We start from the raw sequence: 17,029 nt of genomic DNA, 5'->3' as shown, positions 1-17,029 counted from the left end.
CCCACCAGGTGAAACCTGGACCCCTGCAGGAGTAGGCAAAGGCGTGACCTCGGCTACAGAGGCCGGGTTTTTCCGCAAAGGTACCGACTGAGCATCGACTGAGTCAGACTGTTTTTGACCTTTAGTAATGTCCACAAAGCTTTTTCTGGGGTCACCCGGGCTGACCCTGCTGGCATCAGCAGGAACTCCTGCGGAACTAGCCGCAGGCGCCCGAGAGCCACCACGAGACCTTGTCCGCATCGGACAATTACTGAACAGGTGAGTAGACATTCCGCACCCACTGCAGGTCTTACTGTTCTTACAGTCCTTTGAGGCATGACCCCATTGTCCACAATTGTGGCACTGACTCATCCGCTCGTTCTTACAATCGCTCTGTATGTGACCAAGGTCACCACACCTACGACACCTGAATGGTTGTCCATCATAGAAGAGGTAGCCATGGTCTCTTCCCAGCACCACTGTGGAGGGGGGGTGCATAAGGCCTTCTACACCCCCAGGGTCAAGTCTGAAGCGTACCATAAAGCGTCGTTTCCCATTCCAGAAACCGCTCCGACCTTTGACGTTCCCCGTAAATCTGACAGATGTACAATATCTGCTCAGAAAAAGCTCAATATCATCTGTGGACACATGGGGGTTAAACATGTATACCACAAGGGGAACGTCAACTCCGCCATATAGACCCGTAAAAATCACTCCGTCCAACAGCTTGCTGTTGCGGTGGCCATTAACGCATTCGTAAAAGTGCTGGCAGGCAACCTTGGTCGAGAACGTGAGAATATATGTACTCTGCCCCTTCTCCTGCAGGCAGTAAACATCATGATCTTTCACGTTCAACAGATCTCTCAAAATCTGTACATAGAACTCACGGGGGTTGTCATATCCGACATGGTTTGCTGGAACCTCGATACGCACCGAGTTCCTGATCTGGCCGGAGCCAGTGGAAAATTGAAATGAACAAGGCATCTCACCAAAGTGGCAAAGGCTTACCGTCACTACGGGCTCGGCCTTTCGCCTGGGGATCGCAACTTGTTGCCCGGGGACTAAGCCAGCTCCCTAATAGCAGCAGGGGGGTGAAGTCCCACCAAAAGGTGAGACGATCCCCCCAGGCCAAGGAGCCGGGTACCCCGGGCACCTCTCAGCCAAGACCAAGGCAGCAACCGTTAGATCACTGCACCTGATCTCAGCCAAAAGGCCGAGAAGCGATAACCAGAATTGGTTTCAAACTACGGAGCCACCCAAGGATCCTGAAAAGTCCATTTGTGGAGATGAGCTCCTGGACTCCCGTTAAGGAGACATGTTGTCAACCTCTAGATCCCTTACATGCCTGCACTTTTCGGCTTGCTGCTGCTGCAATCCACGCGTTTTAGATCTGCATAACTCCACCTCTTTAAACACAGCACCTTCACCCCCTGCTGTTCCCACCCGCCTCAACACCGTTGGAAGGGAGGAGAACCAATTAAGGCGGGGGGTGGGGTGGAACGAGCAGCTGTCTACCCTTAGCAGGAGGGCTCCTGATTACATACCTCTCCTGCTGCTGCTGCTGCTGGCTGTCCAGCAGCAGACTGAAGGTGGCTGCTGCTGTGCACAGGTATATAAAGGCTCAGAGCCTATTATGACACGCGCAGCCAGCGTTCCATTGCCACATTCCATCTACTGCAGGCAGGATACCTGGCTGGCTGAATGTCGCTGAGAAGCTCACAGAGACCGCCATAAGCAACAGTTTAACAGAATGCCACAGACTAATCAACCAAACTTTTTGGGTTGGGTTCTCTTTTATAGTCTGCAGGCATTAAATGAAAGAAGTCAGTGTTCCAGCAGAAGGAGACAACGTTTCAGAAAAGGCATTGTAGCAAACCAAAAAAGAAATTTTAAGCGCAGCAGAGTAACCAGCGCACATACCTGTTAGCTCAGGTGAGTTTAAAAGGCTGCTGTTGATAACAAGGGCATTTGCTAAATAGATGGTGTGTGTGCAACAATATACTGAAAGGTCAATTATATTGTGCAGCTTATCTCACCACCTGTAGTTATTTAGGTGAAAGCTCCAAAATGCTTGCCTAATATGTCTGTTTATCCAAAAGGAAGTAAAAAGGGAGAGCTAGAAAGATAGCATTGCATCACATTACATGGCAATGCAATGCACAGTTGCTGAAGTTGAACCAAAATGAGCTTGTAATCTGGCTTCTGCAACTTTGAACATGAAAAATCCAATGAGGAGAAGAAAAGCAAAGCCAAAGAGTCCATCCCAAAATCCGACAAACAAGCAAAATGAACAAAAAACATTGAATTCAATTATTTCTGATTTTAGAAACTGCATTAAAGAAGGGGTGCACCGGTCCTGGAGATACTGCAATACCAGGTCAATGCGTGGAGTGGACAGAGCAAGCTCTTTTTCCATCTCCCTGTTCTAAAAATCCATTTAATATATGGTCCCCAGATAGGGGACGTATCAGATATTAAACTGATAAGAACAGATTTTGCGTTTATATTTAAAATATCGTAGTCTTTATCTTTTCTTCAGAGCTTTAAAATAACATCTTCCATAGGTGATAGTTCCATATACTCAGGGCTCTTTTCTTTCCAAGCTTCTTCATATCCATTAGGTAGTACATATAAATTTCACTTAATGCCAGTCTTATACAATCCTTGACTTCTATATAGTCTCTTTTAAACAACAATATGTTTCTGGTCTTCCATAGAGCACTTTTAACACAACTCAAAGTGCACCATAAAACTCTCTCTTTTTCTTTCGTCATGTTTGGTAAAATCCCATATAAAACCACTTCATGGCTTAAAAAATTAAGACCAGATAAAAATTTTAAAAGCTCACCACAGTCTTTCCACACTTGCTGTGCAAAATCACAATTCCAAATAAGGTGCATAGTAGTCTCATCATTATTGCACTGATGCCTCGGGCAGGTTTGTATAGTGCTAAGTCTTCTTTTATACTGGAAATCACGAGTCGGTAAACATTCCTGCACAATCATCCAAGCTAAGTCTTTATGTTGATTCATCAGGTAAGGTGCATTTGTTAAATTCCATATTTTAGTGACTCTGCTATATGAATAATGGCTTATGGGCGTCAAAGTTTCTTTCTTTTTTAATTGCTGCAGCAGCTTCCTTGCATTCTTCAATGTCTCCATCTCAAAAGAATCTAGGCCATATAATCTGATAACTTTCTCCAGGATGGCATATTGTTGTGGAGGTGATAACAACACTGGGCTTGTTAAAGAAATGGATATCCACTTTCGCCTCCTAAAAATGTGGCCAGCTGCATATCTTAAAAAATGTGCCCAAGGGCTTGAAGCAAACATATATTTAAAACAGAGGCTAAAAAACTTGGAGTATAAAAACAGTTTGACGTTGGGAACATCCTTACCACCAAGGTGGTGCATCTTGTACATTGTTTCTCTCTTCACCTTTTCGAACTTAGAGTTCCACACAAATTCAAACAGCATTCTCTGTAATCTTCTCGCTGTAAGGTCACTTGGGGGATAAACATAACTGAGATATAACATGACAGGAAGCAGAAGGGCCTTAATAATTAAAACTTTACCTTCGATTGTTAATTTTCTTAATTTCCAAAAGTCAATCTTCTTTTGTATTTTGTCCCTTACTCCATCCCAGCTCTTCATTCCATCATTCTGTCGATCAAAAATCACGCCCAGAATTTTAATCTTCTCTGACTGCATCGGGAGATCAGGGATGGACACATCCGCCCAATTGCCACGGACAAAACAATCACATTTCTCAATGTTTAACTTAAAACCTGAGGCTTCACAAAAAAAATTGGTCGTTCTTATAGCTCTCCTGAGAGCGGCAGGTGATGAACAAAAAATAGTAATATCATCCATGTAGCCCATTACCTTCACATCTCTTCCATGTCCTCCAGGGATAGGGACACCTTTAATCACTTTATCCTCTCGTAGCATAGATAAAAGAGGCTCTATTGCACATATAAATAGCACTGGGGACAAAGGGCAGCCTTGCTTCACACCTGAATGCAAAAACACTTCATTAGACAAAAATCCATTGATTAAAATTTTACTAAAAGAGTTCTTATATAAAAGTGCCACTTGCTTGATAAAAATTTCAGGGAAGCCCATTTTTTTTAAAACCAACCATAAAAAACAATGAGAGACACGATCAAAAGCCTTTTGAAAATCCAACGATAAAATTGCTAAGTCTTGCTTCCTGGATTGCTGGTACCATATGACATCGCGGATGGTATTGAGATGCTCCGCAACTCCTCTTCCTGGCACCCCACATACCTGGTCTTCATAAATAACTTTGGATAAAACTTTTTTAAAACGGTTCACTAAAATTTTGGACATCAACTTGTAATCAACATTCAACAGTGTGATTGGTCTCCAGTTTGCCAGATGGGATTTTGCTCCTTTTTTAAAAATCAGGGAGACCAGACCACTTCTCCAAGATATAGGCAGGATATCACACTTAAAAGCTTCTTTGATTACTAAAAACAAGTCGGGTTTTAAAAAATTCCAAAATTCACGATAAAATTCAACAGGCAAACCGTCAGAACCAGGGGTTTTCCCATAGGAAAAACTTTTGATAGCAGCATCTACTTCCGACAAGGTGACTTCAGTGCATAACAATTCTTGGTCTTCGCGGCTCAGACTATTTTTTAATGAATTAAGGGCATCTTCAGTAAAAGACTGGTCTATAGTTTTCTCATTAAAAAGCTGCTGATAAAACTGGTGAGCTTGGTTGAGCATACCTTCAGTTGTAGTTTCACCCTCTAATTCTGTTATCATTTCCTTAGCAGCAACTACTTTTTTAAAAAAAAATCTTGAGCACTTTTCATTTTTCTCCATCACTTCAATTTTTGAGTTATAAATTATTTCCTTACCCTTCGACTCTATACTCTTTTTAATTTCTTTTTTTGTTGCTTCAATTAAATCGTCCATTTCAAGTCCCACATCTCTTAGTTGATAACAGGTCTGCAATTTAGTAATAAGCCTTTTATGCCAAGCGGACTTTTCTCTTGCATTGGCTATGCTGACCTTGATAAAAAAACTTTTTATCTTCATCTTGCTGTATTCCCACCATTCTAGCAGAGTTAAAAATTTTTGTTGTTTTGTTCTTAAATAATTAAAAAACGCTTTAAAATCTGTTCTTACCTTAGGATCTTGTAACAATGTTGTATTTAGCCTCCAAACTCCTCTTGCCTTGACAAGCCCAGGTAATTCTAACTCTGATAGCAACATCTTATGATCTGAAAAAATGTTTGGGATTAAGACAACAGATTTGACATTCACATATTGGGACATGAAAATAAAATCAATACGAGATTTAGAAGAAGAGTTCTCCCAAGTATAACCGGGATCATTACTACGGATCTCTTTCCAGGAGTCTCTAAGAAAAAAATCAGTTAACAAATCCTTTAGTTGTTTCTCTGTTTTGTCTTTTTTAGGAACGGTGGAACTCCCGCTTCTCCCTTCACCAGGCAAGACACAATTGAAATCCCCACAGAACATCAGAGGCGATGAACCAGGTAGGTAATATTGCACATCTTCAAACAACTGATGTCTCTCTTCCTTCACCGGAGAAGCATAAATGTTCAAAAGTCTAAAGTCCACACCTTTAAAACTAATATTTAAGAAAAGAGCACGTCCAGAAGAAATGTCCACAAAAGAGTTGATTTTAAAGTCATGCGACCTAAACAGCACTCCAATGCCAGAGGAACGATTTTCATTATCTCCGGACCAGATAGAGGGCCCATGAGGCCAATCTTTTCTTAAATCTGCATAATTCATATCAAAGTCAATGTTACATTCTTGCAAACAAAAGACATCACAGTCCACTGTTGACAGGTAGGAAAACAAAGCAGCCCTTCTTGTAGAGCCCCTTATACTCCTCACATTGAGCGAGGCTACTTTAATTGATGAGGTCATGATAGGTTAGTTCAGGTCACACTACTGTCAGAATCAGACATAAAGCCCACCGATGTTAACGGGCTCTGCACTTCTGAGTCCGAAAAAGAAATGTTTATAGGGTCTGAAGGCCTTGGCTCCTCAGGAGGGGCAGCGGGAGCCATTGGCTTGTATTGCAGAAGACTTGGTTTTAATGGACACTTCTTGGAAGTCTCCCTGGCCACATTCTCATCAGACCTATCATCTGTTTTCCTTTTCCTACGAGTTTCCAGCTCCATTGCTTCTTCCTCCGAGCTAAATGTCCCGATTTCAGCAGAGGGACTCCCCTCCACCACCATATCACCCGGATCAGAATCAGCAGCCCAGTCCTTAGATGAAGCTTCCCTCCTCTCAGGACGGACAGGTTTCTCAGCTGGAGGTTTCTGCATAGACGTGGGCTTATGCGCAGCAGGAATAGGAGAACTGGCAGGTTTTCCCTGTGCAGCAGGCACTGAAGTGCTTGTGGACCCGCCTACAGGGGGTTGTGTTCGCACAGTAGATACAGGAGCACCGGTGGGACCCCCCTTAGCAGCAGGAGCAGGAGGGTTGGTTGGCTTCCTCTGTGCAGCAGGTGCAGACGTACCACCTGATGTACTAGCAGGCTTGGTCTGTGGAGCAGGTACTGGAGAGCTAGAAGACTGCCCCCGCGCTGTAGACGCACCCGCAGGAGCAGGAACAGCAGAGGGTTGCCTCTGCCCCCCGGGAGCAGATGGAGGCACACGGGCAGGTTGCTTTGCCAGCGTTTCAGCATAGGTTTCCGCCTTTTTCTTCAAAGGACACTCCCGGAAGGAGTGACCTGGGACCCGGCAGATGTTGCACACCATCTCATTGGTACAGTCCATTGTGGCATGTCCATGCTTGTAGCACTTCTTACAGATTGCCACCTCCTCCTTGCAGTTCTCATAAGTGTGACCGAAACACATGCATTTCCGGCAGAAGAGGGGCATGTCCGGGTAGAAGAGGCGCCCCCGCTCCCTACCGATCAGGAAACTTGACGGAGGATGACGCTGACCACCAATGCCATTTGGATCTTCACAAAATTTAACAAAAAATTTATGCTTTCCCGTCCAGAGGTTTTCCTCATTCATGACCTTGTGGGAATACCGCAGTTCTGGGAAATAGTTTTGAAGAAAGCAAATAATATTAACTAAGGGAACATGAGGGTTGCTCATCTGAACCACGAGCGGCTTCTCTCCACCGGAGTAAAGGATGACAAAGGTGAGTCCTTTAAGATCCTCATCTGAAAGGTGCAGGTGAATCTGGCGGAAGAGGTTCTGGCACGCATACTCCGACTCCAGAGTCAAAGTGAAGGAACCGGGGCGATCTTGAAGGGCCAGGATGTCTTCCCTCTTTACTCCTAGGATCTCCAGCAGCACTCTCCTCACGAAAAACTTCAAGGTCATCTTCTCCTTGGATGCATCGTCCACTTCGATCTTGAAAGAGTTCTTGATGCGAAGGTCACCAGCTCTGGCATAGCGCACTGCGGCCGCTACTGCTGATGCCATCTTCAAAAGGTAGATAGGGTCGATCGCCTTCTTGGTTTCTTTGCGTATCTGCCCCCTAAAGCAGCATGAGGCTTAAGACGGCTTTTACACCGCCGATGCCTCAAGGCCAAGGGCACGATTGGCTTAGAATCCTTCTGGCAAGATGTGGTATCTTAGCCAAAAGGCCGAGAAGCGATAACCAGAATTGGTTTCAAACTACGGAGCCACCCAAGGATCCTGAAAAGTCCATTTGTGGAGATGAGCTCCTGGACTCCCGTTAAGAAGACATGTTGTCAACCTCTAGATCCCTTACATGCCTGCACTTTTCGGCTTGCTGCTGCTGCAATCCACGCGTTTTAGATCTGCATAACTCCACCTCTTTAAACACAGCACCTTCACCCCCTGCTGTTCCCACCCGCCTCAACACCGTTGGAAGGGAGGAGAACCAATTAAGGCGGGGGGTGGGGTGGAACGAGCAGCTGTCTACCCTTAGCAGGAGGGCTCCTGATTACATACCTCTCCTGCTGCTGCTGCTGCTGGCTGTCCAGCAGCAGACTGAAGGTGGCTGCTGCTGTGCACAGGTATATAAAGGCTCAGAGCCTATTATGACACGCGCAGCCAGCGTTCCATTGCCACATTCCATCTACTGCAGGCAGGATACCTGGCTGGCTGAATGTCGCTGAGAAGCTCACAGAGACCGCCATAAGCAACAGTTTAACAGAATGCCACAGACTAATCAACCAAACTTTTTGGGTTGGGTTCTCTTTTATAGTCTGCAGGCATTAAATGAAAGAAGTCAGTGTTCCAGCAGAAGGAGACAACGTTTCAGAAAAGGCATTGTAGCAAACCAAAAAAGAAATTTTAAGCGCAGCAGAGTAACCAGCGCACATACCTGTTAGCTCAGGTGAGTTTAAAAGGCTGCTGTTGATAACAAGGGCATTTGCTAAATAGATGGTGTGTGTGCAACAATATACTGAAAGGTCAATTATATTGTGCAGCTTATCTCACCACCTGTAGTTATTTAGGTGAAAGCTCCAAAATGCTTGCCTAATATGTCTGTTTATCCAAAAGGAAGTAAAAAGGGAGAGCTAGAAAGATAGCATTGCATCACATTACATGGCAATGCAATGCACAGTTGCTGAAGTTGAACCAAAATGAGCTTGTAATCTGGCTTCTGCAACTTTGAACATGAAAAATCCAATGAGGAGAAGAAAAGCAAAGCCAAAGAGTCCATCCCAAAATCCGACAAACAAGCAAAATGAACAAAAAACATTGAATTCAATTCTTTCTGATTTTAGAAACTGCATTAAAGAAGGGGTGCACCGGTCCTGGAGATACTGCAATACCAGGTCAATGCGTGGAGTGGACAGAGCAAGCTCTTTTTCCATCTCCCTGTTCTAAAAATCCATTTAATATATGGTCCCCAGATAGGGGATGTATCAGATATTAAACTGATAAGAACAGATACTACACTTGATCTTAGCCAAAAGGCCGAGAAGCGATAACCAGAATTGGTTTCAAACTACGGAGCCACCCAAGGATCCTGAAAAGTCCATTTGTGGAGATGAGCTCCTGGACTCCCGTTAAGAAGACATGTTGTCAACCTCTAGATCCCTTACATGCCTGCACTTTTCGGCTTGCTGCTGCTGCAATCCACGCGTTTTAGATCTGCATAACTCCACCTCTTTAAACACAGCACCTTCACCCCCTGCTGTTCCCACCCGCCTCAACACCGTTGGAAGGGAGGAGAACCAATTAAGGCGGGGGGTGGGGTGGAACGAGCAGCTGTCTACCCTTAGCAGGAGGGCTCCTGATTACATACTTCTCCTGCTGCTGCTGCTGCTGGCTGTCCAGCAGCAGACTGAAGGTGGCTGCTGCTGTGCACAGGTATATAAAGGCTCAGAGCCTATTATGACACACGCAGCCAGCGTTCCATTGCCACATTCCATCTACTGCAGGCAGGATACCTGGCTGGCTGAATGTCGCTGAGAAGCTCACAGAGACCGCCATAAGCAACAGTTTAACAGAATGCCACAGACTAATCAACCAAACTTTTTGGGTTGGGTTCTCTTTTATAGTCTGCAGGCATTAAATGAAAGAAGTCAGTGTTCCAGCAGAAGGAGACAACGTTTCAGAAAAGGCATTGTAGCAAACCAAAAAAGAAATTTTAAGCGCAGCAGAGTAACCAGCGCACATACCTGTTAGCTCAGGTGAGTTTAAAAGGCTGCTGTTGATAACAAGGGCATTTGCTAAATAGATGGTGTGTGTGCAACAATATACTGAAAGGTCAATTATATTGTGCAGCTTATCTCACCACCTGTAGTTATTTAGGTGAAAGCTCCAAAATGCTTGCCTAATATGTCTGTTTATCCAAAAGGAAGTAAAAAGGGAGAGCTAGAAAGATAGCATTGCATCACATTACATGGCAATGCAATGCACAGTTGCTGAAGTTGAACCAAAATGAGCTTGTAATCTGGCTTCTGCAACTTTGAACATGAAAAATCCAATGAGGAGAAGAAAAGCAAAGCCAAAGAGTCCATCCCAAAATCCGACAAACAAGCAAAATGAACAAAAAACATTGAATTCAATTCTTTCTGATTTTAGAAACTGCATTAAAGAAGGGGTGCACCGGTCCTGGAGATACTGCAATACCAGGTCAATGCGTGGAGTGGACAGAGCAAGCTCTTTTTCCATCTCCCTGTTCTAAAAATCCATTTAATATATGGTCCCCAGATAGGGGACGTATCAGATATTAAACTGATAAGAACAGATACTACACTTGATCTTAGCCAAAAGGCCGAGAAGCGATAACCAGAATTGGTTTCAAACTACGGAGCCACCCAAGGATCCTGAAAAGTCCATTTGTGGAGATGAGCTCCTGGACTCCCGTTAAGAAGACATGTTGTCAACCTCTAGATCCCTTACATGCCTGCACTTTTCGGCTTGCTGCTGCTGCGATCCACGCGTTTTAAATCTGCATAACTCCACCTCTTTAAACACAGCACCTTCACCCCCTGCTGTTCCCACCCGCCTCAACACCGTTGGAAGGGAGGAGAACCAATTAAGGCGGGGGGTGGGGTGGAACGAGCAGCTGTCTACCCTTAGCAGGAGGGCTCCTGATTACATACCTCTCCTGCTGCTGCTGCTGCTGGCTGTCCAGCAGCAGACTGAAGGTGGCTGCTGCTGTGCACAGGTATATAAAGGCTCAGAGCCTATTATGACACGCGCAGCCAGCGTTCCATTGCCACATTCCATCTACTGCAGGCAGGATACCTGGCTGGCTGAATGTCGCTGAGAAGCTCACAGAGACCGCCATAAGCAACAGTTTAACAGAATGCCACAGACTAATCAACCAAACTTTTTGGGTTGGGTTCTCTTTTATAGTCTGCAGGCATTAAATGAAAGAAGTCAGTGTTCCAGCAGAAGGAGACAACGTTTCAGAAAAGGCATTGTAGCAAACCAAAAAAGAAATTTTAAGCGCAGCAGAGTAACCAGCGCACATACCTGTTAGCTCAGGTGAGTTTAAAAGGCTGCTGTTGATAACAAGGGCATTTGCTAAATAGATGGTGTGTGTGCAACAATATACTGAAAGGTCAATTATATTGTGCAGCTTATCTCACCACCTGTAGTTATTTAGGTGAAAGCTCCAAAATGCTTGCCTAATATGTCTGTTTATCCAAAAGGAAGTAAAAAGGGAGAGCTAGAAAGATAGCATTGCATCACATTACATGGCAATGCAATGCACAGTTGCTGAAGTTGAACCAAAATGAGCTTGTAATCTGGCTTCTGCAACTTTGAACATGAAAAATCCAATGAGGAGAAGAAAAGCAAAGCCAAAGAGTCCATCCCAAAATCCGACAAACAAGCAAAATGAACAAAAAACATTGAATTCAATTCTTTCTGATTTTAGAAACTGCATTAAAGAAGGGGTGCACCGGTCCTGGAGATACTGCAATACCAAGTCAATGCGTGGAGTGGACAGAGCAAGCTCTTTTTCCATCTCCCTGTTCTAAAAATCCATTTAATATATGGTCCCCAGATAGGGGACGTATCAGATATTAAACTGATAAGAACAGATTTTTTTTTTTTTTTTTTCGAAAGCCCGAATTCGTGTACAAAACCCGAGTGCGCTTAAAAAAGTGACAAGTGCCACAAAAAAAGTGCACTAGGATGCTGGTCTTCTTGAAACCCTCTCCAAAAGGAGAAGAGTCCCCCAAACCATTCCCCGTCCCTCCGAGCCAGAAGGCCACAGCGAGGAACAGGGACAAATAGCCACCTCCAGCCGGAGCCAGAGGCGACCCAATCTTACCCCCAGCACCTGCCCGAGTTCTCACCCGAGCAAGGCACTGGGAGCCAAAGACTGTGCTCCCCTCCCGGAAGAGGGGAGCCAACAACGCTCTCCTCCAGAAAGAGGAGAGCCAGGGGGGTTCAGGGCGGAGCGGAACCTGATGGCCACACACTCCCCCCCTAGACCTGCCAAGAGAGGAACCCGTAAGGGAACCGCATCCCGACAAAATCCTAGTAAGGACGTGGACACACGTGAAAAAGTGGACACACAGTGACAAAAAAATTAAATAAATAGTGAAGGTTTCACAGTATAATACTGCCCGGACCTTCGACCGGGAATTGAAAAATTCCCCATCCTAAGGCCAGAAGGCCCGGAATAAGGGTGTGTGTGAAGAAAGAAATATTGAAGTGCTAGTGCAAATGTGCCATAAACTCAAGTGGGGTTCCCAATCCCAGTGATTTGAGGCACCCCAGGATCACCACTATTGGGGCACTTCACACTTCGGGCTTTCGATCTTCCCCGGCCCAATGGCGTCGATCCTGGGGGGCCATGCTTTCCACCAGATGACTATATTAGCCACCTGGCGTACTAACAAGCGCCTAAACCCCAGTGTGCATAATGTATCAATCTACTAGGGCGGCCAACATCCAAAACCGCCTTTTCGAAAGATACTACACTTGATCTTAGCCAAAAGGCCGAGAAGCGATAACCAGAATTGGTTTCAAACTACGGAGCCACCCAAGGATCCTGAAAAGTCCATTTGTGGAGATGAGCTCCTGGACTCCCGTTAAGAAGACATGTTGTCAACCTCTAGATCCCTTACATGCCTGCACTTTTCGGCTTGCTGCTGCTGCAATCCACGCGTTTTAGATCTGCATAACTCCACCTCTTTAAACACAGCACCTTCACCCCCTGCTGTTCCCACCCGACTCAACACCGTTGGAAGGGAGGAGAACCAATTAAGGCGGGGGGTGGGGTGGAACGAGCAGCTGTCTACCCTTAGCAGGAGGGCTCCTGATTACATACCTCTCCTGCTGCTGCTGCTGCTGGCTGTCCAGCAGCAGACTGAAGGTGGCTGCTGCTGTGCACAGGTATATAAAGGCTCAGAGCCTATTATGACACGCGCAGCCAGCGTTCCATTGCCACATTCCATCTACTGCAGGCAGGATACCTGGCTGGCTGAATGTCGCTGAGAAGCTCACAGAGACCGCCATAAGCAACAGTTTAACAGAATGCCACAGACTAATCAACCAAACTTTTTGGGTTGGGTTCTCTTTTATAGTCTGCAGGCATTAAATGAAAGAAGTCAGTGTTCCAGCAGAAGGAGACAACGTTTCAGAAAAGGCATTGTAGCAAACCAAAAAAGAAATTTTAAGCGCAGCAGAGTAACCAGCACACATACCTGTTAGCTCAGGTGAGTTTAAAAGGCTGCTGTTGATAACAAGGGCATTTGCTAAATAGATGGTGTGTGTGCAACAATATACTGAAAGGTCAATTATATTGTGCAGCTTATCTCACCACCTGTAGTTATTTAGGTGAAAGCTCCAAAATGCTTGCCTAATATGTCTGTTTATCCAAAAGGAAGTAAAAAGGGAGAGCTAGAAAGATAGCATTGCATCACATTACATGGCAATGCAATGCACAGTTGCTGAAGTTGAACCAAAATGAGCTTGTAATCTGGCTTCTGCAACTTTGAACATGAAAAATCCAATGAGGAGAAGAAAAGCAAAGCCAAAGAGTCCATCCCAAAATCCGACAAACAAGCAAAATGAACAAAAAACATTGAATTCAATTCTTTCTGATTTTAGAAACTGCATTAAAGAAGGGGTGCACCGGTCCTGGAGATACTGCAATACCAGGTCAATGCGTGGAGTGGACAGAGCAAGCTCTTTTTCCATCTCCCTGTTCTAAAAATCCATTTAATATATGGTCCCCAGATAGGGGACGTATCAGATATTAAACTGATAAGAACAGATACTACACTTGATCTTAGCCAAAAGGCCGAGAAGCGATAACCAGAATTGGTTTCAAACTACGGAGCCACCCAAGGATCCTGAAAAGTCCATTTGTGGAGATGAGCTCCTGGACTCCCGTTAAGAAGACATGTGGTCAACCTCTAGATCCCTTACATGCCTGCACTTTTCGGCTTGCTGCTGCTGCAATCCACGCGTTTTAGATCTGCATAACTCCACCTCTTTAAACACAGCACCTTCACCCCCTGCTGTTCCCACCCGCCTCAACACCGTTGGAAGGGAGGAGAACCAATTAAGGCGGGGGGTGGGGTGGAACGAGCAGCTGTCTACCCTTAGCAGGAGGGCTCCTGATTACATACCTCTCCTGCTGCTGCTGCTGCTGGCTGTCCAGCAGCAGACTGAAGGTGGCTGCTGCTGTGCACAGGTATATAAAGGCTCAGAGCCTATTATGACACGCGCAGCCAGCGTTCCATTGCCACATTCCATCTACTGCAGGCAGGATACCTGGCTGGCTGAATGTCGCTGAGAAGCTCACAGAGACCGCCATAAGCAACAGTTTAACAGAATGCCACAGACTAATCAACCAAACTTTTTGGGTTGGGTTCTCTTTTATAGTCTGCAGGCATTAAATGAAAGAAGTCAGTGTTCCAGCAGAAGGAGACAACGTTTCAGAAAAAGCATTGTAGCAAACCAAAAAAGAAATTTTAAGCGCAGCAGAGTAACCAGCGCACATACCTGTTAGCTCAGGTGAGTTTAAAAGGCTGCTGTTGATAACAAGGGCATTTGCTAAATAGATGGTGTGTGTGCAACAATATACTGAAAGGTCAATTATATTGTGCAGCTTATCTCACCACCTGTAGTTATTTAGGTGAAAGCTCCAAAATGCTTGCCTAATATGTCTGTTTATCCAAAAGGAAGTAAAAAGGGAGAGCTAGAAAGATAGCATTGCATCACATTACATGGCAATGCAATGCACAGTTGCTGAAGTTGAACCAAAATGAGCTTGTAATCTGGCTTCTGCAACTTTGAACATGAAAAATCCAATGAGGAGAAGAAAAGCAAAGCCAAAGAGTCCATCCCAAAATCCGACAAACAAGCAAAATGAACAAAAAACATTGAATTCAATTCTTTCTGATTTTAGAAACTGCATTAAAGAAGGGGTGCACCGGTCCTGGAGATACTGCAATACCAGGTCAATGCGTGGAGTGGACAGAGCAAGCTCTTTTTCCATCTCCCTGTTCTAAAAATCCATTTAATATATGGTCCCCAGATAGGGGACGTATCAGATATTAAACTGATAAGAACAGATACTACACTTGATCTTAGCCAAAAGGCCGAGAAGCGATAACCAGAATTGGTTTCAAACTACGGAGCCACCCAAGGATCCTGAAAAGTCCATTTGTGGAGATGAGCTCCTGGACTCCCGTTAAGAAGACATGTTGTCAACCTCTAGATCCCTTACATGCCTGCACTTTTCGGCTTGCTGCTGCTGCAATCCACGCGTTTTAGATCTGCATAACTCCACCTCTTTAAACACAGCACCTTCACCCCCTGCTGTTCCCACCCGCCTCAACACCGTTGGAAGGGAGGAGAACCAATTAAGGCGGGGGGTGGGGTGGAACGAGCAGCTGTCTACCCTTAGCAGGAGGGCTCCTGATTACATACCTCTCCTGCTGCTGCTGCTGCTGGCTGTCCAGCAGCAGACTGAAGGTGGCTGCTGCTGTGCACAGGTATATAAAGGCTCAGAGCCTATTATGACACGCGCAGCCAGCGTTCCATTGCCACATTCCATCTACTGCAGGCAGGATACCTGGCTGGCTGAATGTCGCTGAGAAGCTCACAGAGACCGCCATAAGCAACAGTTTAACAGAATGCCACAGACTAATCAACCAAACTTTTTGGGTTGGGTTCTCTTTTATAGTCTGCAGGCATTAAATGAAAGAAGTCAGTGTTCCAGCAGAAGGAGACAACGTTTCAGAAAAGGCATTGTAGCAAACCAAAAAAGAAATTTTAAGCGCAGCAGAGTAACCAGCGCACATACCTGTTAGCTCAGGTGAGTTTAAAAGGCTGCTGTTGATAACAAGGGCATTTGCTAAATAGATGGTGTGTGTGCAACAATATACTGAAAGGTCAATTATATTGTGCAGCTTATCTCACCACCTGTAGTTATTTAGGTGAAAGCTCCAAAATGCTTGCCTAATATGTCTGTTTATCCAAAAGGAAGTAAAAAGGGAGAGCTAGAAAGATAGCATTGCATCACATTACATGGCAATGCAATGCACAGTTGCTGAAGTTGAACCAAAATGAGCTTGTAATCTGGCTTCTGCAACTTTGAACATGAAAAATCCAATGAGGAGAAGAAAAGCAAAGCCAAAGAGTCCATCCCAAAATCCGACAAACAAGCAAAATGAACAAAAAACATTGAATTCAATTCTTTCTGATTTTAGAAACTGCATTAAAGAAGGGGTGCACCGGTCCTGGAGATACTGCAATACCAGGTCAATGCGTGGAGTGGACAGAGCAAGCTCTTTTTCCATCTCCCTGTTCTAAAAATCCATTTAATATATGGTCCCCAGATAGGGGACGTATCAGATATTAAACTGATAAGAACAGATACTACACTTGATCTTAGCCAAAAGGCCGAGAAGCGATAACCAGAATTGGTTTCAAACTACGGAGCCACCCAAGGATCCTGAAAAGTCCATTTGTGGAGATGAGCTCCTGGACTCCCGTTAAGAAGACATGTTGTCAACCTCTAGATCCCTTACATGCCTGCACTTTTCGGCTTGCTGCTGCTGCAATCCACGCGTTTTAGATCTGCATAACTCCACCTCTTTAAACACAGCACCTTCACCCCCTGCTGTTCCCACCCGCCTCAACACCGTTGGAAGGGAGGAGAACCAATTAAGGCGGGGGGTGGGGTGGAACGAGCAGCTGTCTACCCTTAGCAGGAGGGCTCCTGATTACATACCTCTCCTGCTGCTGCTGCTGCTGGCTGTCCAGCAGCAGACTGAAGGTGGCTGCTGCTGTGCACAGGTATATAAAGGCTCAGAGCCTATTATGACACGCGCAGCCAGCGTTCCATTGCCACATTCCATCTACTGCAGGCAGGATACCTGGCTGGCTGAATGTCGCTGAGAAGCTCACAGAGACCGCCATAAGCAACAGTTTAACAGAATGCCACAGACTAATCAACCAAACTTTTTGGGTTGGGTTCTCTTTTATAGTCTGCAGGCATTAAATGAAAGAAGTCAGTGTTCCAGCAGAAGGAGACAACGTTTCAGAAAAGGCATTGTAGCAAACCAAAAAAGAAATTTTAAGCGCAGCAGAGTAACCAGCGCACATACCTGTTAG

The 17,029-nt window shown here is 45.1% G+C and overlaps 6 non-coding genes and 2 pseudogenes across 6 annotated transcripts; all 8 read right to left on the bottom strand.

The window, feature by feature from the left end:
- Nucleotides 1-2,319: 2,319 nt before the first annotated feature.
- On the bottom strand, nt 2,320-2,495 carry LOC141197883 (U2 spliceosomal RNA; annotated as a pseudogene).
- Nucleotides 2,496-8,726: 6,231 nt separating this feature from the next.
- LOC141198460 (U2 spliceosomal RNA) lies at nt 8,727-8,917 on the bottom strand. Its single transcript, XR_012270410.1, has one exon. It is a non-coding gene; the product is annotated as a U2 spliceosomal RNA (small nuclear RNA).
- Nucleotides 8,918-10,032: 1,115 nt separating this feature from the next.
- On the bottom strand, nt 10,033-10,223 carry LOC141198195 (U2 spliceosomal RNA). Its single transcript, XR_012270155.1, has one exon. It is a non-coding gene; the product is annotated as a U2 spliceosomal RNA (small nuclear RNA).
- A 1,115-nt stretch (nt 10,224-11,338) lies between these two features.
- Nucleotides 11,339-11,521, bottom strand: LOC141197979 (U2 spliceosomal RNA). The gene has a single exon (XR_012269978.1). It is a non-coding gene; the product is annotated as a U2 spliceosomal RNA (small nuclear RNA).
- A 796-nt stretch (nt 11,522-12,317) lies between these two features.
- On the bottom strand, nt 12,318-12,409 carry LOC141198021 (U2 spliceosomal RNA; annotated as a pseudogene).
- A 1,115-nt stretch (nt 12,410-13,524) lies between these two features.
- Nucleotides 13,525-13,715, bottom strand: LOC141198194 (U2 spliceosomal RNA). Its single transcript, XR_012270154.1, has one exon. It is a non-coding gene; the product is annotated as a U2 spliceosomal RNA (small nuclear RNA).
- Nucleotides 13,716-14,830: 1,115 nt separating this feature from the next.
- On the bottom strand, nt 14,831-15,021 carry LOC141198193 (U2 spliceosomal RNA). The gene has a single exon (XR_012270153.1). It is a non-coding gene; the product is annotated as a U2 spliceosomal RNA (small nuclear RNA).
- A 1,115-nt stretch (nt 15,022-16,136) lies between these two features.
- LOC141198192 (U2 spliceosomal RNA) lies at nt 16,137-16,327 on the bottom strand. The gene has a single exon (XR_012270152.1). It is a non-coding gene; the product is annotated as a U2 spliceosomal RNA (small nuclear RNA).
- Nucleotides 16,328-17,029: the final 702 nt, after the last annotated feature.

This window comes from Phyllobates terribilis, unplaced genomic scaffold (genome assembly GCF_046119375.1).
Source record: "Phyllobates terribilis strain yellow unplaced genomic scaffold, ASM4611937v1 Scaffold_94__1_contigs__length_6153435, whole genome shotgun sequence".
NCBI classification, from domain to species: domain Eukaryota; kingdom Metazoa; phylum Chordata; class Amphibia; order Anura; family Dendrobatidae; genus Phyllobates; species Phyllobates terribilis.
Note: the sequence above shows the minus strand (reverse complement) of the source record. Positions and strands in the feature narration are given on the sequence as shown.